Source organism: Pan troglodytes, chromosome 9 (assembly GCF_028858775.2).
Source record: "Pan troglodytes isolate AG18354 chromosome 9, NHGRI_mPanTro3-v2.0_pri, whole genome shotgun sequence".
Classification (NCBI taxonomy): Eukaryota; Metazoa; Chordata; class Mammalia; order Primates; family Hominidae; genus Pan; species Pan troglodytes.
Genome location: NC_072407.2, coordinates 129,709,176 through 129,733,174, shown reverse-complemented (window position 1 = coordinate 129,733,174; position 23,999 = coordinate 129,709,176). Strand labels below are relative to the sequence as shown.

General features: G+C 40.1%; 1 long non-coding RNA gene across 1 annotated transcript; it reads left to right on the top strand.

The window, feature by feature from the left end:
- Positions 1 to 18,124: 18,124 nt before the first annotated feature.
- On the top strand, positions 18,125 to 23,760 carry LOC129136358 (uncharacterized). Its single transcript, XR_008537916.2, has 3 exons — positions 18,125 to 18,385; positions 20,262 to 20,459; positions 23,452 to 23,760. It is a non-coding gene; the product is annotated as an uncharacterized LOC129136358 (long non-coding RNA).
- The last annotated feature ends 239 nt before the right edge of the window (positions 23,761 to 23,999 follow it).

Sequence of the window (23,999 nt, the reverse complement as noted above, 5' to 3'; positions counted from 1 at the left end):
ATCACATCAGTGATTCAACATATGAATTTGAGCAGGGGTTGGGGAGGGCACAAACATTCAGACCCTAGCAGCAGGTTAAACAACTTTTAAATATCCGATTTGTTAAAGACGAATGATAATTTCAATTCAAGAGGAAAGAGAATGTATTTTGAATTGATTGAAAATAAAAAATTCAACATAAAAAATTTTTGGAAAGCTGCTAAAGCAATACTCAGAGGTAAACTTATAGCATTAGATGCTTAGATTAGAAATGAAGAAAGGTCACAAATAATCTAAGCTTCCATTTTACAAAACTACAATAAGATCCAAACCAGATCACACAGAAATATTAGGTTGGTGCAAAAGTAATTGCAGTTTTGCACTAACCTAATAAATAAAAAGGAAAACAGAAAAGAAAAAAATAAAATTAAAAACAAAAAAACAATAAAAGAATATCAGTGAAACCAGAAGTTGTATTTGGGGAAGATAAATAAAATTAATAAGCTTCTAGACAGGCCAAAACAAAAGGGAAGTGGCACATATTACCCACATTACCACATTGGAACGAAAGAGAAGATTTCATTCATACAGTAATATGATTACGATAGGATACTATAAACAATATTATACCCCAAAATTAGACAACGGAGAATTAGTTCCTCAAAATTTACATGCTATTGTTGTGGCTTTCCTACTTTCGCTGGAGCAGGAGGGAGTGACACCCAGTGGCTTCTTCACTCCTGTAGTTGGGCTAGGGGGAGAAAGTGCTACAGCTCTGTACCTGCCACCCACACTTGGCAAGCTGGAGAGCTGCATTTCCTGTGCTCCCACAGAATAGTAAGTTCCAGGTTCTTGTTCCACGACCAAGAAGAATAAGGCACGTGGACACCAGAGAGTGAGCAAGGCAGGGTAGGATTTATTAAAGCAACAGAAAAGGCTCTCGGCAGAGAGAGGGCCCTAAAGAGGGTTGCTGGCTGAGGGGCTAAGTTCGGGGTTTTTATGGATTGGGAAGGAGGAGAAGTGTGTTGATTGGTCTGCGGACCGTTTTGGAAAGAGCACCATTCGGAAAGAGACACAATAGTGTAAAGAACCAATTCGAGGCAGAAGTAAAGGCTTGGCCCACAACCAATTGGGGACTGGAGTGACGTTTGACTCTATGCAAATGAAAAGTCGGCCAGTGACCAATCACAGCAAGATAGGTATATGTAAAATAGGTGAAAGGTAAGGACCAATAGGGAGGAAGCACACCAAATGAGCATGGGAGTCCTCACTCTGGTCGGTGGATTCTATCCAGAACTGGCAGCTCAGTTTTCATGCCTTAGACAGTCCTTGGCTTGAAGGTCAAGTTTCACCAGGGACTGTCCCTACCTGCCCAGGAATTTGCCCGCCTCCTACTGCTATCAATATCGAGATTCAGAAGAACAAGTAAACCACCTGAATCTATTAAACAAATTAAATGTGTTAAATAAATTGAAGTTGCACTTAATGATCTTTCTTAAAGAGAATATTATAGACCCATATGGTTTCAGGGACAAATTTTATTAAGGAAGAAATAATACCAATATACACAATATCTAGAAAGTAGAAGAGGAGAAAACACTTTCCCACTCATCTTTAGAAGTCAGGACACCCCTGATAAGAAAATCTAACAAAAACAGCACGAGAGAAAAAAGAGCTACAGATCACTCTATCCCTCATGTACTTAGGTTTAAATTTCTCAGAAAAATATTAGCAAGTCACAGTAATTAAGATAGTGCAATATTGACAGAGACCATTCCTATAGCTCAACTGAACAGTCAGTGCAGAAATAGACTCACACAAATACTACCAAATGATTTTTGGCAAAGGTACAAAACCAATTCAATGGGGAAACTAGTCTGGTTAATAAATGGTGTCAGAACAATTGAACTCCTCAGGTCAAAACACAAACAAACCAAATAAAATCTTCAAGCTAAACTTTATGTGTTATACATGAAGTAACTCAAAAGGAATCATATCTGAATTTATTTAAAACTATCAAACTTTAAATAGAAAACATGAGAAAATAACTGTGTGATCCAGGGTTAGGCAAAAAGTTCTTAGACCTGACACTTAAATATATTTTGTTTGATAGGAGAACAGTTACCCTAGCTCTCTTTTGGTTACTATTTGCATGGAATATCTTCTTTTCATCCATTCGCTTTCAACTATTTGTGTCTTCGGAGGTAAAGAACGTATATCTCCATCTGCATAATGAGATTATAAAAGATACTTTAAAAGTTACCTTCCTACTCTTTTTGCATATTTCAAATGTTCTCTGATAAACTTATACTACTTTTATGACCATAGACTATTAGCGCAAATTCAAACAAGAAAACTACTATAGGAGTATACTGGAGGAAATGTTAATTCTAACAAATAAAAAAGCAAGTGAGAAATGAAAATAATTTCTTAAGGGCCAGTGAGGATTTTTGCAATTTGTATGAGGATAGCCAAGTAAATTCTAGAAATTTGAAAGATTAGAGGATGAGATTGCTAAAAACAGAAAATATTCATGGAGGAGCTTAAATATCATCTGAGACTCATCATTTAAAAAATCGAAGAAATTCCAAGTGTAGGAAAACACAGCAGCAAATATACAGAATTTGGAAATTCGGAGGTACATTTGGAAGATATGTGCCAACTTGCGTGGTTTGTTTGTAAGATTACATTTTTTTATTTTCTTTAAAATATCTCTTTCCTTAGATGTATAAGGGCAGTGGGATGATGTCTCTGGAGCAGTCTCCACTAACTCCCTGGATCACCGACTCCTTTACTATTTTATAATAGGTAGCTTAGAGAGCTATTGCCCTTTCATAACAGATTTCTCTTTCTGTTTACTTTAGGCTTCATATAAAATTAAAATATGCATCCACTGGCTGGGGATATGTAGTTAATATATAGTTAGTTATCTTCAGAAGGCCATGCCTGCCTGACATACTCAAGGCTGGAGAAGGATCAGAGGATCAGGGACAGTTTCAGTAGCATGCACTAAGCTGAATTCCTCTTTCTTATCCTCTCAGCAGCTTTATTTACAGCTAGGAACCCTAGAAGGCACATCTGAGTACTGATGAGAAGTCACAGCTGATGCTGGTACCTTCAGAGGTCCTTACACTGGGGAGACGCAGCTTCGGTCAAACTGCATAATATTTAGCTGAATACATTTTTCTCCTCTATCATTTATTTCCTCCATTCCTAACACTTGTGTCTGTAGTTAATTTTGCATAAATTCCTGCACCATGTGACATTTTCTTCCTCCCATCTACCTGGCATGTGCCTTTTTCCTCAGGGAACAGCATCCTTCATTAACCAAGTATTAGCATAAAACTCTAATAAAATAATGCATTTTTATCCTGGCCTTTGAATTTCATCATTGGCAAGACTGCTTAGAGGCATGAAAGAAATCCAGAGGTGGATTACTCTTAGGAAAGCCCCAGAAGATCCAGATTAATTCCAAAATGACCTTTTTTTTTTTCCCTTCAATTCTACCTGACTGTTTCTCAACAGTAGTCCTGAGCCTTCACATTGTCTCATTGTCTTCTCATTTGCCTCTACGTAATGATAGCCATATAACTGTTAAGTCAGAATGACATCAAAACACTGCCTCTTCTGTCCCTGGAGAAGGCCTAACACTGGAGGTGACATTTGATATGGGACTTGAAAGGTTAGTAAAAATCCTGAGAACTATATATGATTGAGCACTTACTATATGCCAGAAATGGAATGGGCTCATTTAACCTTCACTGCAACCTGCAAGTTGTATTTGTGCCCCCATTCATAGATGAGGAACTGAAGCCCAGGGAGGTGAAGTAAATTCCTGTGGTCATTCAGCTAGGAAGTAATCAAGCTGGGCTTCATATTCAACCAGCCAGTTTTCAGAATTTAAATTCTAAACACAGAAATAAAAAGATGAAGGGAACATTACACATGCCAAAAAAAAAAAAAAGCATGCAAAGATACCAGCTTATAAGGTCTTTGGGTCTTTGTATTGAGCAAAAGTGAGGATTTCAGTGCAGCTCAAATGTAAGTTGTGTTGAGAGAGAAGCTAGAGGTGCGATAAAGAGTTTTGAGGATAATAACTGGGAGAACAATGAGGATTTGGAAATAGGCAGATAACATTAACCTCTGAAAGTTATAATACGAAATAAATATGTAATGGATTAGAGCTGAGATGCAAATTCCATTTAAATAGACTGGCACTTTCCAAGATTAAGACTTTGACTATGACCTAATTAACTATATTAACTTATATTTTTTAAAAGTCAATCCAAATTTTTTTTTCAGCAATAGAATCACACAGAGAAATGAATCAAAGCCAACAGCTGCATTCTCCATGCACCGCATCCCAGTGAACAGGGTGTGTTTTACTCCAAAACATTCATCAGAACATCAGAAGATGATGAGACGGTTGGTTGTATCATCAAATTAAGAAATTCAGTGGATTGCATTTTTCAGAGTAAATCCTTTTTTCCCATGAAATTTTATGCATAAATTCAGTATACAATACAGAAGAAAAGACTATTTATATAAGGAAGGCTTGGAAGACCTAGATTCCAGGGAACTCAATTTCCCTTTATATCTATAGTAATAATATAATTAATATTTGAACAAGCTACATCTCTCTGTGGCAGTTCTTACTTCATCGAGGAATCTTCTGATTATTAATTTTCTTCTCAAATAGATTCGATTACAGGAAGGCGATGACCTGATCAGAAAACAGATTCTGTTCTTGGTGCCAGGGACGCATCTATGCAAAAACAGCTCATCTAATAGATTTCTCACGTAAATGAATATACTGGAATTCCCATTTGTTTATTGTCCCTTTTGAGCTGACTTGACTCAGTCATAATTGCACTTCTAATCCTTAAAAACATGACCCTCTCTAGGTCACTCTACCCCAGCTCCTCGGTATCTTCTTTAAAACAATGCTTTATGTGCCATGCTAAGAAGCTTAAATTGAATCTGTCGGCAATGGAGAGCCAACATTTATTTTTTTAACTACGGGATTTGCATGTCTATTTTAGTAAATATTTAGAAATGTCAAGTATGGATAGGACAAGGGTGGGGAACATTTCATCTGCTTTTCATCCCACCTAATTTCGCGTGACTAATCACTAGATAGTAATCTTTATGCTAACTCGGTACCCACACAACTCCAAAGGCTGAGAATAGAGTAACGAACAAAAGAGACAAAGGTGGTTTATCCTCCTTGTCCTTACATTCTAGAGTGGGAGATAGACAATGTAAAACAAAAAAAAATCAAACTGTCATACAGAGCACGGGTCAGCCACCTGCAACAAATCTGGCCTGTTACCTGCTTTGGGAAATACAGTTCTATTGGAGGAGAGCACATCCATTTGTTTAAATATTATCTATGGCTGTATTCATGCTGCCGTGGCAGAGCTGAATAGTTTTAAGAGAGGCTGTATGGTCTGCAAGCCTCAAACTTTTACTATTTGGTCCTTTCCTGAGAAAGTTTGCTGACCACTGGTAAACAGTATTTCAGTTTGTAGCAAATACAATAGAATAAAATAAAGCAGAGAAAGAAAATAGTGTGGGGAGATACTACTACAGTATTATATAATATAATAACTATAAGTAATAATATAATCTGAATGAATAAGTGGAGTGTTCGGAGACAGCCTTACTGAGAAGGTGTTAACTGAGCAAATACCACTTATCTTCCAAATCAATCCAGTTGACATATTTCATGGTTAATCTCTCGTGGATAATCTCTTCATGCAATGATAAACTGTCTATATTAGTGCCTTTTTATTTTGCACTTGTACAATTGCAATAACACTGTGGCTTAGCTGTTCAATATCTATTTCTCTCCCTAGTGACCCATTCCACACCATTCATCCAGATGAACCTTTTTAAATTATTTCACTCCCTGCCCAAAAAGCTTCTGCAACTTGGGCCGGGGGCGGTGGCTCACGCCTGTAATCCCAGCACTTTGGGAGGCCGAGACGGGTGGATCACTAGGTCAGGAGATCGAGACCATCCTGGCTAACACGGTGAAGCCTCGTCTCTACTAAAAATACAAAAAAATTAGCCGGGCGTGGTGGTGGGCGCCTGTAGTCCCAGCTACTCGGGGAGGCTGAGGCAGGAGAATGTCGTGAGCCCGGGAGGCGGAGCTTGCTGTGAGCCGAGATCGCACCACTGCACTCCAGCCTGGGCGACTGGGAGAGACTCCGTCTCAAAAAATAAATAAATCAATAAATAAAAATAAAACAAAAACAAAAAAACTTCTGCAACTTTCCATTAACTATAGGGCGACCATCAAACTCCTTAGCCAGGATTCAACATCTTTCTAGATCTTTCTCCTGGTAAGATTTTCAGGATTATTTATCTTTCTATCCCCTAAACCACAGTCAAACTGTACTCTTCATGGTCTCTGCTATTTTTTGAAGGTTTTCAGGTTGACTTTGATGCCTGAAATGCCCTTTCTTCCCACCCCTGCAGGACACGATGAGAAGTATCCCGCTAAGCAGAGGGCTGAAGGAGAGGAGCGAGGCATGTAGACACCTGGGCAAGGAAGAGTTCAGGCAAAAACCCAGCGGCAGGAGTGTGCTTGGTGTCTCTGAGCAGCGGGCTGGAGTGCCCCGGTGAAGGGAGATGAGAAGGCAAGGTGAGAAGTAAGGGAAGAGGCAGGGAAAAAATGGTGGGAGTATAGACTTTGACTCAGTGAGAAGGGAGCCACGGAAGGTGTTGAGGGGCTTCAAATGGCTGAGATGTGATCAGAATTCCGTTTCAGCGTGCTGCAATAGGCTGTAAAGGACAGGCACAAAAGGGGGCAGTCAGGAGGATGTGAGAATAATGCAGGTGAATGCTGTTAGCATCGTAGGCCCAGGCGGTATAACTGTCGTAGAAAAACTGTTGGATCAGTCTGGATAGCTTTGAAAGCAGAGCCTACAGGAGTTTTTGGTGTGTGGATGTAGTTCACATAGAAAGAGTGGAATTAAGTAGCAGCCCAAAGTTTTGTCCCAAGCAAGCAGAACTATAGAGGTGACAGTCACCGAAGGGAGAGATAGTGAAGGAGGAAAGGGAGAGATTATTTTGGAGGGCAAGGCTGGGGGTGGGGAGCATATCAGAAATTTGGTTTCAGACACACCAAGTTACAAGCGCTGTTTATGTCTTTAAGGAAAAATATTTGAGTTGAAATTTGGATATATGAGTACTGAGATCCCAAGAAAATGTAGAGGTCAGAAAAATAAATATGTTCATGCCTACATATTCATGTTTCCATCATGGAGGTGTACAATTACAGTGTGTAGGAACAAACTACTTATAATTATCTGTGATTAGACTGTAGTTCAGTTTTACATAAAAACAAAAAAGTATTCTGTGCACAGTTTTAATATCTATTATATTTCCCTGGAATGCAACTATTAGGTAAATCAAGAAAATATCACCCTTAAGTTTGGTTCAGAAGTTCCAAAAAAAAGTACTATTCACCATTTTGGAAAGCTATATTGCTGACAGCAGTGTTTCCTGTAGTAATTGAATCACCTACGGCATATCTGAATTCTTTTGTTTTGGGGGCTATTGCTTTTAGACTGCTTCAATATATAGAAGAAAGCAACTCATTTTAAGCCACCCATGCCATATACCTGAGCATTTACATATTGTAATACTTATTGTTTTAGTATAAAAAATATTTAATTTTTAACTTTATAGTATAGCTAGTACATTATTATCAATTAATTTTCTTTTATTTCTATTTTATGTTATTTTCAAGACTTTCAGGTATTATAATTTTTCTTTACCACTGCTGTTTTCTGGAAAGTCTTTTCTCTCTGTCTACGCTGATATTATGGTAAAGCCTGCATATGTGCATGGGAATAGATACACTTCAAAATTGTTAAGGGGTCCTACAAAATATCTATAATAAAAAAGAGACCTTGGGTTTGACAGGGTTGAAATCCTTGCCTACCCTGAGTTCCCAGAGCCGCATATTCCAAATCCTCAGCGTACTTCAGGAAAAGCCTCCAGCCCTGCTCCCGGGAAACTCTCAAGGGACAGGGACAGATGATGAATGAGACACACAATTAATGAACCACACAATGGGCATTATCCGAACCATAAGGCTGGCTGGCCTTAGGGGTTTCTTTGCTTTTGCTCCATCGATTTCAGCTTTAAGTAAGTTTTAAAATGGCAAAATTAGCATTTCTACTACCTGTCTTCAAAAACATAAATAAAATGAAGTTTGCCTTTATCCTGTTCTCTGAGTTGAGCACAGTGCATTTTTTAGTTCTTTTCTTCAACAACTCACCACATTCTCAAGCCAGCCCTACTCTGGAATAGCATTGATGGTATTATTTTCCTTTGTCACCAATTATAATTCACCAGCAGATATTATAGGCCTCCTCGTTTGTTTAATCTGGCACCGCTAATTTGATAACATGTTCTCCAGGCTTCACCTCTTCTTACAGTGTCATATTTGGGTATTATATTCCTCCTACTTATGTGCTGAATGTTCTTTCCCTGACAAACAAATTCATAGTGAAAGATTTGAAGTATATTCAGAACGTACTTGCTTAAGCAAGGCTTAGAAAACTCTCAAATCCTTTTTAGTCATTTGAGGTAACATTGCTCGTTTAGAAAACCTGAGGCTCAAGAAAGAGGGTTAACCCAGGGCCAGGAAGATTTGAAAGGAAATGAAACAAGCATATAGACCATTCACACCGAGGCAACAGAAACATGAAGGCTTAACCACCAGGTGGCCGCGGGCACAGGAGAGCATATTCAAAATGAATTGCCATAGGAGACCCAGTCAACTCAGATCCCAGAGCTCAGCATAGACTCTCTACCTATAATCGGTTAAAGGTTTCGAAACATTTATTTTGAGGCTTAAAATATAAATTTAGAAATCTAGCCATCCAATTCACCAGCATAAGAAAGAAATCTTTTAGAAGTCAAAAAAATACAAAGCACAAGCATGCATGCATTGTGTGTGTGTGTGTGTGTGTGCCTGTGCATGTTGGTGTTACAGGGATTACAAGAATTGTGCTTTCTATTATGTCAAACTGATAACATATTCTTTTTCTTTACCTTTTTTTTTTTTTTTTTTTTTTTTTCGGGACGGAGTCTCACTCTGTCACCTAGGCTGGACTGTAGCAGCACAATCTCGTCTCACTGCAAACTCCGCCTCCCAGATTCAACCGATTCTCCTGCCTCAGCCTCCTGAGTAGCTAGGATTACAGTGAATGCCACTACACCCAGCTAATTTTGTATTTTCAGTAGAGACGAGGTTTCACCGTGTTGGTCAGGCTGGTCTCAAACTCCTGACCTCAAGTGATCCACTTGCCTCGGCCTTCCAAAGTATTGGGATTACAGGCGTGAGCCACCATGCCCAGCCCTGACATCATGTTTTATTATTTTTTTCAAATCATTTCTTCTATGCAGGACTTGATAGGCTATTATGTCTTGCATCAGGACCTTTGTATGTGCTATTTATTCTATCTGGAAATAAGTGACACTCATTATTAAAATGGATAATTCCTACTCATTATTCTGGTCTTAACTAACCATAAATTTCTCAGAAAGACCTTTTCAATATCCCAAATCTAAAACATAGTGCCCATTACATGCTAATTTTTATTTTCCTTTAGCATTCTTATAGCAATGTTTGATGCTTTATGTATTTCATCATTTGTTAAATGTCAATTTCTCCTACAAAGCTCTATATTTCATTAGGGGCAGGGATCTTTTCTGCTTAATTTTCCTACCTCCCTGTTACCTAGTAATATCTAGAAAAGAGTTATTGTGAATAGATAAATGTAGGATGTCTAGAGAAATTAGAAATGAAAAATTGGGAATACATATAAAGTTATATTTTAGAGATAATTCTTTAAATTCACAAATTTCCTCTTTGCAAACGTATTCCTGAATACATTCAAGTTTAAATACAATAAAAGAGTGATAATGTGATGGTATAGTTAGTCTTTTGTTTCTTTGCTTTACTTCAGCTGTGGACATTAGTTCCTTTGTTTTGTAACCTAGCAGACCAATCGTATTACTTATTAGCAACTTTCTAAACAGTGATATACAGTTGGGTAGGGTGAGGACAGAATTAACTACCAAAGTAGAATTATAGAGAAATTTTGATAAATTCCAGCAACTCTTATTCTAGATAACATGAAACATTTAATGAACAAACGACTCACATTAAATATCTTAATATTTATACATGTAAGAAACCATCTTTGTCAACAAGTCTTAACTGATATTGAGATAGTTATTTTCCTTGGAATGGCTTTTTAGTTGTTAAGTGAAGAAAACTGTAAGAAAGAAATCATCTCCCAGAAACTCATTACTATATGTGGACCTTAACTAACATGGATTCAATTTACATTTCCATTACTTCTTTGCCTGGGACTGTGCATCAACTTTCAGTTCTTCAGTTCTTGAAATGGTGAAACTAGGAGAATGCTGAGTTAATGCAAACCTTCTCCACTTCATAACACAAGCTGCTCAGACTGCTAGAGAGAAATATCATACATCTGGGTAATTGTCAACACAACACAACTACATCAGCTCGCAGTCCATCTCTTAAGATGCCCCCTAATTATCCTCTTCTCTCATCCCTATAGCAGCTTTTCCAAGCCTTCACCACTCTCCCTAATCACACAGTATTGATCAGGGTTACTTTTTGAGGAAAACAGAAAACACTACCTGATTGTAGTAGACAAGTCTTTGTTAAGTCTAGAAATAGTTTATGGAATTGTTAGGAGGGCTGAAGAACAGATTTTAGGCTAAGGTTCTAGAAATAACTCCCAGAGCCACACCATTGACCTAGTCCACCAAAGGAGTCCACAAAACAAAGGAGCTTTGCCTCTTCCATGCCCAGGGAGCTTTCACATCAGAAATATACAACCTCAGCTGTGCTGCTGTCTTCTGTGTGGGCAAGACATATTCTTCGTGTTCTGCCTCCTTCTCCTCAGAACTCTGCTCTGAATCAGCTTTTCACAGTATATCAAATTGAAGAAACTAAAATACATGTCTAGTCTTTAACAATAAGGGAAACTAGGAGATATAGCTTTGGGGGAGAATTCCACATTGGTAAAACAGGATTTGCACTATGAAAAGCTATCAAAATGTGACAAGGACATTCAATATGCCATCATTACTGCCCACTTCACAAACGTCCTCTTAATTGCTGAGAGGAAATCACACTTCCCAGAGTCCCCTTTCCCATAGCCGCTCGGTATCTGCCAATGAGAGATATTCAGGTGGGATTTTCCAGGTGGAGGGGGAGAAAAAGCCATTTTTCTCTGGAGGCAATGGTAGCCAGGTATGTAGGTGGTAGCCAGATGTGTAGGTAGATAAAGAGTTTGTGGCAGTTTAAGAACAACTCACCTGCTTATGCAGACCAAGATACTTAGTCAGATCTTTCTAAAGGCTTTTGAGATTTCTCACAGTTTTCATAAGAATCTTTTAGGAGTCTCTTGTTTATAATTGAAGGCTGAGATTTTTAATGTTGGCCACTTGACCTTCGTTCTCTCAGCATATGTAATATTTGTAGAAACCACCAGTTCCCTGAAATAAAATCCCTCATTCTTGCATTTGAATAAAGATGCCTTCTGTTTTCCTGACTAAACTTGATACATTCACATTCCACCATTTTCCCCCATAATTTCAACAATGCACAACAAATAATCTCACTTCCCACTTTTTAGAAAAGAAAACAGAAGTATATGGAAAAAAAAATACTGACTTCCTATTCATTATCATATCTGCATTTCTATGTCATGACAGTTCTTTTCATTCTATCGCAAAAGATGAACTGTTTATTTCCTTATTGAAGGTTAATTCTTCAATTATTCTGTAATTTTTCAGTCTCTCTGTCCTCTGTATCTTTATCATTTGTCCTTCTGCTTGGAATGTCCTATGTCTCCTTCTTTAGTGCTTTTTTATCATACGATTATGTAAAATTATCTCCCACATTAAATCCAAATGGACAGGAAAGACATCTCACTCACCAGGACGGTTAAATCATGCTTTGGAAATGCCTTAAAAATATTAGTGTTGTAAAACAAACTAGCTTTACTTCCTACTCATGTGGGCTATGTGTCTATTGTCAGTGGTCACAGAGCTTTGCTCATTCTGGTCCTTCAGAGACTTAGGATGACCAAGGCTCCACCATGTTAACACAATGCTTCAGGGTTCAGTGCTCAGACAAACAGAATATGGAGAAGTAACATATGTCACTTCCTTTTTAAATTTATGACTACAGAAGTCATATGGCTATGTCTAAACTTAGGGATCGAACAGGACAATGTAGTTGTGGGCCCAGAATAAATCAGGTTCTCAAAATGTTAATGAGCACTATGAAACGCTACCACAGACACATATGCCCTTGCTCAACAGACGTAGGTCTCTCCCACAGTTCAGCCAAACTTCTGCCATTGGTGGTCTGCATTTTACCACCTGCATTTCCTTTTATCCCATTTCCTTTCCAGTAAACTACTGACTACTTTTTTTTCCCTAGAAACAGAATTGGCAATCATTTCCTTTGAGGATTGTTAAATTATCCAATGATGCTTTTGAGAAACCTGATGCAGTTCTAATTTTTTATCTGTCATATATGGGTTTTGTCCTGTTCAATGTTTAAGTTATTGTCTTTATTCCTAGGGTTCTAAAATTTTGTGATATGAATTTTTCTTTGTTTCTGATGTGGGTCTTTCTTATTTGCTGTGTGGAGTATTTGCTTCTTCAAGTTGGGTTTTCACAAATTATTTAATAATTTTCTTCTCTCCGTGTTCTCAGTTCTCTGATTTTCTGGAATTCCTATTAGTCTTAGACTGATGTTTTCATACTTTTTTCCCTTTTATATCTTCAATTCTCCTTTTCTGAGATGGTTACTTTTATCTTTTAACACTTCTGTGTTGATTTAATGTCTTTCATAATATTCTCCATTTCCAAGATAATTTATTCCATTCATGCTCCTTTTAGAGCATTTGTTATGATTTCATGGTTACATGTCTTCTTTTACTTTTCTGAGTAGATCCATAGGTGCATTAATGATTCTAGTGAAATTTTCTTTTGTTCTTTACACACTCTCTTTCCTCGCATTTTCCTATTCTTTTCATTTCCTTTGATTTTTGACCATTGTATTAGAAGCTTTCTTTAAAATATCATTTTAATCTTGGTTGCCAGTTCACTTAAGAGATAAATGTTAAAATGCCTTTAGGAAGCTTTGTGTGCTGAGGCAGCTCTTGATAAGAGGTAGACTTCATTGTGGGGATGTGTGAACAGGAACCTTAGAATTTTGTTAGGAAAGCCCCTTACTCTAAGTAACTATTTGCCTTTTCTCTTCCCATCATCATTTTACCCAGAAGGAAGTACCTAGATACCATGACTTGCTGGTACAAGTCTATCTGTCAGTGTTCTAGGAGTCTATTTGAGTTATCTATTGCTGCATAACAAATTAGCCCAAAACAGTGGGTTCAAATAACATTTGTTATCTCACAGTTTCTGTGACCAAGAATTTGGATATACCTTAGCTGGGACTTCTGGCTCTGAATCTTTCATAAGTAGGGATGAATAATCATCCCAGTTTTCCCAGGACTCTACCAGTTTTAGCCTCACAAGTCCTAGGTCCTGCAAAATCCCTCAATCTGGGGCAAACCAGGACACACAGTCGCCCTACAAGGCTGCGGTTATCATAGAGCTCTATTAAGGGTCTCTTCCTACGTCACTTATATAGTGGTGGGCAGGATACAGGTCCATGCAGGCAAGTGGACAAATGTCTTCCTTATTTTCTTTCTCTGAGGACCTCTTCATAGAGCTTGTTTTGTCAGACCCAGTAAACAAGAAGTCAAAAGAAATACCAGCAAGAGTGCTAGCAAGACAGACATCATAGCCTTGTCAATCATTGGGGTGACATCCTATCTCTTTACCATATTCCATTAAGGAGAAAACAAGCCCCCAGGTTCAGGCCACACTCAAGGGTGGGAATTCCAAAAGGATGCAAGCACTCGAAAGTGGGGAATAGTGAGTGTGTGTTGGAAGCTGCCCAGCACAGAGTCCAAGAAGGGAATGGGCTGGATGAGGAGGGGATTTAAGGCAGATTGGGACTGAGTTCACATGATTTCAAAATTGCCCCTCACTATGTGCAGCATCCCCAAAACAACACTCTTTCCAATTCCGCTCCTCCAGAGAGTTAATTACCTGTATTCTATGGAGGTCAGGAAGATGGTGTTATCCTTTGTGTGGGGTGGTGGATGAGAAGTATTTAATGAAATGCATCTTATGAAGATTTTCAACCAATCCTCCTATTCATAGTCCCACCAGAGGCCCTGTCCTCTGATGGGCCACATCCTTCAACTCTTGAGCCTTTCCAGTGTTTGGAAACACAAACTGGTCTACTTATTACCATCACCTAACTTCCTTCCCCTGTAACCACTGAGCTTTTGGCTTTCCCCTCTAAGCTTAGTCATTTTTCACTGATAAAACTGTTTTCTGTCTGCTTACATGTAACCCCTTTTCTTGCTAACATTTCCTATATTGTTAAATCTTCTAACTTTTTACTTTTTACACTCTTTTAATTTCAAAATAGTGATGTTTCAAAGGGAGGTAGGATAAACAAATGTATTCAATCCACCAGGTTAAATAAGAATCCTATTATTTCATTAAAATCTATAATCCACTCTCTTTTCAACTCTCACTGTCATAGTTTTATTTATGCATCTCCAGTGCCTGGTCTAGTCACTAACACAGAGTAGGTACTTTAAGAATTAGATGAAACCAAAGTAATGTGACTTGCTTGGGCATGATGTGACCTAAAATAATTGAGAAGAAATCTTGACATAAAAAGACACAAGCAAGGAAACCAAAATACGTCATCTACTTATTGTTCTCAAGTGTTAAGAAGAAAAATAAACAGAACATGGGGAAACTTGCTTAACACTAGACCCATGAAGCCAGGGATTTTTGTTTTATTCACAGTTGTATCCCCAGTATCTAGTACAGTGACTGTCGTATAGTAGATGCTGAATGCCGAATAAATGTTTGCTTCCTGCATGGATATAGTAGTGACAGTAAGTATACTGTAAAATCAAAACACTTGGATGTGAAGTGACAACAGCTGATTACTTCAAGCAAGGTTGACACCCCACTGAGATCCATGTCTTTAGCTCTAAAACTAGACAATAATGTTTACCCAATAGATATTGCTTTGACATTCTGGGACAATGTATGCCATTGCACCTGGTCAAATTCTCCCATCTAGTATTTTCTTAAAATATATATTTGTTTTTCTATTCCAGTGAACAAACATCACATTCAGAAAAAAAGTATTACCATTTCATAGTCTGTTACTAAATAAATCGTCCAGATCCCTCAGATTATGTGTTATTTTAAAGTCAGATATGGATAGCACACCTTTTCTTTCTCTAAGGATCGTACATGTATGTGTATAAGGAGAGAGAGTCAGCATTTGGAAGGAGTTTGGTGGTTATCCTGACCTGCCATGTGGTAGTGAGGGAGTCTCTCATGCTGGCTAAGGTACTGTGGAGAAATTTATCCTTTCCCAGTAAAAAAATGTGATTTTTTTTTCCTGTTATCAGGGCCAACTGTCTCTTCTTACTCATTTAAGAGACTTGATATTCCCTTTACCTAAGACTCTGATGCAGGTCCCCCCCTCCCCACCCTCCCCACTGCATCCATACTGACCACTTGCTGACCTTAGCAGTATAAGTCAAAGTTGGACCTAATAAAAGCTGGCAGATACCTAAACTCTTAATTGAATCTCTAGGTCTTTATTGACTTTTCCCTCCTCATCCCTCCTCTTCTTTCTATCCCTCTTATTTTAGAAAGAGGTTTTTCATTACTGAATAGAAAATATTTAGGTGTCTGACATCTCCAGAGTGGTAGTGATTGCATTGTGCATTAACTTGAAAGTTCATCCCCAGCTTAATAGGCCTAAAGAGGAATGGATGCACATTGGCTAACCCAAGAGATGGGATTGCTACCTAAATAACTAATTCATCTTCACAGCAGATGGATGTCAAGGATATTCGAGAGAAGATACACCCAAGGTCATGCCAATTAGTTGTGGAGTGAAGCCTGACTAGAAGTTAATTTAAGATATAAACAGCCTCATTTCCCAAACCTAGGCCCATAATGAACACCTTACATAGCTGAAAGGCTTTGGAAAGATCTTCCAGGGCATGTGCTAACTTGGGGATGAATTCTTCATAAAATAATACATCCATTTGGAGGCATTATCAGCACAGAGGGAAATTATGGACTTGGCAATTTCTCCTTAACTGTTTCACAGCTGATTTTCCTTCTTCACTTGCCTTGTTGGACTCAATGTAATAAGCAGATATTGATTATTCATAATGCTTAAAAATGAAACTATAGATAAAGAACATTAAGAGTTCATTATATATTTGGTCCCAAATTGGGATGGTGCTATGCTTTAGAGAAAGTTGTGTGTACTACCTCTTCAACAACCTTTTAACATTGAATACCAATATTCAAAGTTCATGTAGATGAAGAACCTGCACAGACAGATTCTCATCTTACATGAGGGAGCTGCACAGATCTTTATCCCATACTTTCTTGCTCCTGAAAACCGCTAATTCTACTTTGTCAGATAATGAGTTGCCAATTATTAAAGGTGACTAGTGATATATGTAAGACAGCAGGGTATGTGATTGCCTATTTAAAACTTTCCTTTGCTTTTGTGGTTCAAAAAGGCTACTGAGATTGTCTGGTGATGCCACTCAGTAGCTTTACTTACTGTCAAGATTGGGTGCATCTCCAGTTTCTCAGCAGCCAAGATTATGCCAGGTGGAGGAGAATTTTCTACACCAGGTTTAACGTCTTGAGTGCTCTTGATTTCTTTGGTGTCATCAGAGATCAAATGGGAAAATCTGCTCCATGGAAAAGTTCAAAAAAATCAGAACAAGCCAGAGGAACTCTTTACAGCCCTAAAGTATGAAAAGTTTGTCAGAAGGCAACCTCAGCAAGAACCTTTGTTATTTCCACCTTTCACAGATGGATGGCCCCCTGCTGTGTCTGCAGCCCAGCTTGTGCTTAGGTTTTTCCATTTTGCTGAGACCTCTGTTAAGCTAATTTGATATTTTAAAACTCTGTTGCCACCATTCTTATTTAATAAGGAACTAATCAGTTCTGTATTCTGTTGTGCCCTGCTATTGCTGGCAAAGCTAAAACAGGACATTTTGATTAATTTTTGTGTGTGTTGAGCAATATGTTCTGAAAACTTCTAATATATTGACTCTAGAATATTCAAATGCACATTCTGAGTCTGATGTTATGATTTGTGGCAGGTGTTCAGTTATGGAGACAATACACTTCCAGGACGAAAATGTCATCAGTGTATAACATGCATGTACAGACATTTACAAAGCACAGAGCATGGGTATCCAGAGCAAAGGACAGTGAAAACATTTTCCTGAATAAATGTCTCAACAGTGAAACATGCTATGGAGTTTTAGGAGATTTTCCCGAAGGGAAACAACTGCAAAATGCATTGATATTCTCCTTATAGACATAATCATTCCTCATCTTCTCTACAAAATTCTATCACTTTAGAGGCAGCCAACACATTATATTCTCTATATGGATGCCCTATCATGATTTTGTTATATTCTCATTTTTAGAAGACCCAAAATAACAGGAAAAACTGTATACTTGATGAGTGTGGTCATTATAATCATATTGCAAGCAATCATTAGTTTTAAGTTTAAGTTTTAGCCATGATCCCCTTAAACATCCAATTGCATTGTTATCTTTAAACCCGTTCTAGTTTATGAAAATATAGTACACATTCAAATGTTCTAAACACCTGCATTGCATGGAATAAGGTTAGTGTCAGGCCTCTGAGCCCAAGCTAAGCCATCATATCCCCTGTGACCTGCAAGTACACATCCAGATGGCCAGTTCCTGCCTTAACTGATGACATTCCACCACAAAAGTGTAAATGGCCTGTTCCTGCCTTAACTGATGACATTATCTTGTGAAATTCCTTCTCCTGGCTCATCCTGGCTCAAAAGCTCCCCTAGTGAGCACCTTGTGACCCCCATTCCTGCCCGCCAGAGAACCCCCCTTTTTCCTTTACCTACCAAAATCCTATAAAATGGCCCCACCCCATCTCCCTTCGCTGACTCTCTTTTCGGACTCAGCCCGCCTGCACCCAGGTGAAATAAACAGCTTTATTGCTCACACAAAGCCTGATTGGCGGTCTCTTCACACAGACATGAGTGAAATTTGGTGCCGTGACTCGGATCAGAAGACTTCCCTTAAGAGATCAATCCCCTGTCCTCCTGTGCTTTGCTCCATGAGAAAGATCCACCTATGACCTCAAGTCCTCAGACCAACCAGCCCAAGAAACATCTCACCAATTTCAAATCCGGTAAGCCGCCTCTTTTTACTCTCTTCTCCAACCTCCCTCACTATCCCTCAACCTCTTTCTCTTTTCAATCTTGGTGCCACACTTCAATCTCTCCCTTCTCTTAATTTCAATTCCTTTCATTTTCTAGTGAGGACAAAGGAGACACGTTTTATCCATGGACCCAAAACTCCGGCGCCAGTCACAGACTAAGGAAGGCAGCCTTCCCTTGGTGTTTAATCACTGCAAGGACACCTCTCTGATTATTCACCCAGGTTTCAGAGGTGTCAGACCATGCAAGGACGCTTGCCTTGGTCCTTCACCCTTAGTGGCAAGTCCTGCTTTTCTGGAGGAGAGGCAAGAACCCCAATCCCTTCTCTCCGTGTCTCTACCCCTTCTTCGCTTTTCTAGAAGAGAGGCAAGAACCCCTCAACCCCTTCTCCTTCACCCTTAGCAGCAAGTCCCGCTTTTCTAGAGGAAAGGCAAGAATCCCTCAAGCCCTTCTCCTTCACCCTTAGTGGCAAGTCCCACTTTTCTAAAAGGCAAGAACCCCCAATCCCTTATTTCCGTGCCTGACCTCTTATCTCTGCACCCCGATCCCTTATTTCTGCGCCCCGACCTCTTATCTCTGTGCCCCGATCCCTTATTTCCGCGCCCGGACCTCTTATCTCTGCGGCCCAAACCCTTATTTCCATGCCCCAACCCCTTCTCTGCTTTTCTGGAAGGCAAGAACCCCCCACCCCTTCTCCGTGTCTCTACTCTCTTTTCTCTGGGCTTGCCTCCTTCACTATGGGCAAGCTTCCACCTTCCATTCCTCCTCCTTCTCCCTTAGCCTGTGTTCTTAAGAACTTAAAACCTCTTCAACTCTCACCTGACCTAAAATCTAAGCGTCTTATTTTCTTCTGCAATGCCGCTTGACCCCAATACAAACTTGACAGTAGTTCCAAATAGCTGGAAAACGGCACTTTCAATTTTTCCATCCTACAAGATCTAAATAATTCTTGTCATAAAATAGGCAAACGGTCTGAGGTGCCAGATGTCCAGACATTCTTTTACACATTGGTCACTCCCTAGTCTCTGTTCCCAATGCAACTTGTCCCAAATCTTCCTTCTTTCCCTCCCACCTGTCCCCTCAGTCCCAACCCCAAGCATCGCTGTCTTTCTAATCTTCCTTTTCTACAGACCCATCTGACCTCTCCCATCCTCCCCAGGCAGAGCTAGATCCCAATTCTTCCTCAGCTTCTCCTCCTCCACCCTATAATCCTTTTATCACCTCCCCTCCTCACACCCAGTCCAGCTTACAGTTTCGTTCCCTGACTAGCCCTCCCCCACCTGCCCAGCAATTTACTCTTAAAAAGGTGGCTGGAGCTAAAGGCATAGTCATGGTTAATGCTCCTTTTTCTTTATCCCAAATCAGATAGCGTTTAGGCTCTTTTTCATCAAATATAAAAATCCAACCCAGTTCATGGCTCGTTTAGCAGCAACCCTGAGACGCTTTACAACCCTAGACCCTAAAAGGTCAAAAGGCCGTCTTATTCTCAATATACATTTTATTACCCAATCTGCTCCCGACATTAAATAAAACTCCAAAAATTAAATTCCGGCCTTCAAACCCCACAACAGGACTTAATTAACCTCGCCTTCAAAGTGTACAATAATAGAGTAGAGGAAGCCAAGTAGCAACATATTTCTGAGTTGCAATTTCTTGCCTCCACTGTGAGACAAATCCCAGCCACATCTCCAGCACACAAGAACTTCCAAACGCCTAAACCGCAGTGGCCAGGCATTCCTCCAGAACTGCCTCCCCCAGGAGCTTGCTACAAGTGCCAGAAATCTGGCCACCAGGCCAAGGAATGCCCACAGCCCAGGATTCCTCCTAAGCCATGTCCCATCTGTGCAGGACCCCACTGGAAATCGGACTGTTCAACTCACCTGGCAGCCACTCCCAGAGCCCGTAGAACTCTGGCTCAAGGCTCTCTGACTGACTCCTTCCCAGATCTTCTCGGCTTAGCAGCTGAAGACTGATGCTGCCTGATTGCCTCGGAAGCCCCATAGACCATCATGGACGCTGAGCTTTAGGTAACTCTCACAGTGGAGGGTAAGTCTGTCCCCTTCTTAATCAATACGGCAGCTACCCACTCCACATTACCTTCTTTTCAAAGGCCTGTTTCCTTGCCTCCATAACTGTTGTGGGTATTGACAGCCAGGCTTCTAAACCTTTTAAAACTCCCCAACTCTGGTGCCAAATTAGACAATACTCTTTTAAGCACTCCTTTTTAGTTATCCCCACCTGCCCAGTTCCCTTATTAGGCTGAGACACTTTAACTAAATTATCTGCTTCCCTGACTATTCCTGGACTACAGCTACATCTCACTGCCACCCTTCCTGCCAATCCAAAGCTTCCTTTGCCTCCTCCTCTTGTATCCCCCCACCTTAACCCACAAGTATAAGATACCTCTACTCCCTCCTTTGTGACCAATCATGCACCCTTTACCATCTCATTAAAATCTATTCACCCTTACCCCACTCAATGCCAATATCCCATCCCACAGCATGCTTTGAAAGGATTAAAGCCTGTTATCACTCGCCTGCTACAGCATGGCCTTTGAAAGCCTATAAACTCTCCTTACAATTCCATTTTACCTGTCCTAAAGCCAGACAAGCCTTACAAGTTAGTTCAGGATCTATGCCTTATCAACCAAATTGTTTTGCCTATCCACCCCATGGTGCCAAACCCATATACTCTCCTATCCTCAATACCTCCCTCCACAATCCATTATTCTGTTCTGGATCTCAAACATGCTTTCTTTACTATTCTTTTGCACGCTTCAATCCAGCCTGTCTTCCCTTTCACTTGGACTGACCCTGACACCCATCAGGCTCAGCAAATTACCTGGGCTGTACTGCCACAAAACTTCACAGACAGCCTCCATTACTTCAGTCAAGCCCAAATTTCTTATCTGTTACCTATCTCAGCATAATTCTCATAAAAACACACGTGCTCTCCCTGCCAATCATGTCTGACTAATCTCTCAAACCCCAACCCCTTCTACAAAACAACAACTCCTTTCCTTCCTGGGCATGGTTGGATACTTTCACATTTGGATACCTGGTTTCGCCATCCTAACAAAACCATTATATAAACTCACAAAAGGAAACCTAGCTGACCACATAGATCCTAAATCCTTTCCCCACTCCTTTTTCCGTTCCTTGAAGACAGCTTTAGAGACTGCCCCCATCCCAGCTCTCCCTGACTCATCCCAACCCTTTTCATTACACACAGCTGAAGTGAAGGGTTGTGCTGTCGGAATTCTTACACAAGAACCGGGATTGTGTCCTGTAGCCTTTTTGTCCAAACAACTTGACCTTACTGTTTTAGGCTGGCCATCATATCTCCGTGCAGCGGCTGCTGCCACCCTAATACTTTTAGAGGCCCTTAAAATCACAAACTATGCTCAACTCACTCTCTACAGCTCTCATAATTTCCAAAATCTGTTTTCTTCCTCACACCTGACGCATATACTTTCTGCTCCCCGGCTCCTTCAGCTGTACTCACTCTTCGTTGAGTCTCCCACAATTACCATTGTTCCTGGCCCGGACTTCAATCCAGCCTCCCACATTATTCCTGATACCACACCTGACCCTCATGACTGCATCTCTCTGATCCACCTGACGTTCACCCCATTTCCCCACATTCCCTTCTTCCCTGTTTCTCACTCTGATCACACTTGGTTTATTGATGGCAGTTCCACCAGGCCTAATCGCCACACACCAGCAAAGAAAGGCTATGCTATAGTACAAGCCACTAGCCCGACCTCTTAGAACCTCTCATTTCCTTTCCATCATGGAAATCTATCCTCAAGGAAATAACTTCTCAGTGTTCCATCTGCTATTCTGCTACTCCTCAGGGATTATTCAGGCCCCCTCCCTTCCCTACACATCAAGCTCACGGATTTGCCCCACCCAGGACTGGCAAATTGACTTTACTCAACATGCTCCGAGTCAGGAAACTAAAATACCTCTTGGTCTAGGTAGACATTTTCACTGGATAGGTAGAGGCCTTTCCCACAAGGTCTGAGAAGGCCACCATGGTCATTTCTCCCCTTCTATCAGACATAATTCCTCGGTTTTGCCTTCCCACCTCTATACAGTCCGAGAGCAGACCAGCCTTTATTAGTCAAATCAGCCAAGCATTTTTCAGGCTGTTAGTATTCAGTGAAACCTTTATATCCCTTACAGTCCTCAGTCTTCAGGAAAGGTAGAACAGACTAATGGTCTTTTAAAAACACACCTCACCAAGCTCAGCCACCAACTTAAAAAGGACTGGACAATACTTTTACCACTTTCCCTTCTCAGAATTCAGGCTTGTCCTCGGAATGCTACAAGGTACAGCCCATTTGAGCTCCTTTTTATTAGGCCCCAGTCTCATTCCAGACACCAGACCAACTTGTACTGTGCCCCAAAAAACTTGTCATCCCTACTATCTTCTGTCTAGTCATACTCCTATTCACCATTCTCAACTATTCATACATGCCCTGCTCTTGTTTACATTGCCAGTTTACACTGTTTCTCCAAGCCATCACAGCTGATATCTCCTGGTGCTATCCCCAAACCCCCACTCTTAACTCTCAAAGTAAATAAATAATCTTTGCTGGCAAGGCTATGCTGAACCTCCTTAGGCACTCTCTAATTAGATGTCCTAGGTACTCCCAATTCTTAGTCCTTTAACACCTGTTTTTCTCCTTCTCTTATTCCGTTTAGTTTTTCAATTCATACAAAACTGTATCCAGGCCATCACCAGTAATTCTAAATGACAAATATTTCTTCTAAAAACCCCACAATATCACCCCTTACCACAAAATCTTCCTTCAGCTTAATCTCTCCCACTCTAGGTTCCCACGCCGCCCCTAATCCTGCCCTAAGCAGCCATGAGAAACATCGCCCATTATCTTTCCATACCACCCCAAAAAAATTTTCAATGTCCCAACACTTTACCACTATTTCATTTTATTTTTCTTATTAATATAAGAAGACAGGAATATCAGGCCTCTGAGCCCAAGCTAAGCCATCATATCCCCTGTGACCTGCAGGTACACATCCAGATGGCGGGTTCCTGCCTTAACTGATGACATTCCACCAGGAAAGAAGTGTAAATGGCCTGTTCCTGCCTTAACTGATGACATTATCTTGTGAAATTCCTTCTCCTGGCTCATCCTGGCTCAAAAGCTCCCCTACTGAGCACCTTGTAACCCTCACTCCTGCCTGCCAGAGAACAACCCCCCTTTTTCCTTTACCTACCCAAACCCTATAAAACGGCCCCACCCCTATCTCCCTTCACTGACTCTCTTTTCGGACTCAGCCCGCCTGCACCCAGGTGAAATAAACAGCTATATTGCTCACACAAAGCCTGTTTGGTGGTCTCTTCACACGGACGCGAGTGAAAGCAACTTAGTAGATTAGATGATATAATAATAATAATGTCTAACGTTTATTAAACACTTATACATAGAAGCCTCTCCTGCAATGTTTTGAAATCATGGATCACTTATTGGTTTACTCAAAATATCTTTCCATCTCCCTACTGAGTGACACTGAGTTTACCCTTTATGGAGGTAAAAACACTTGTGATAATACCTCA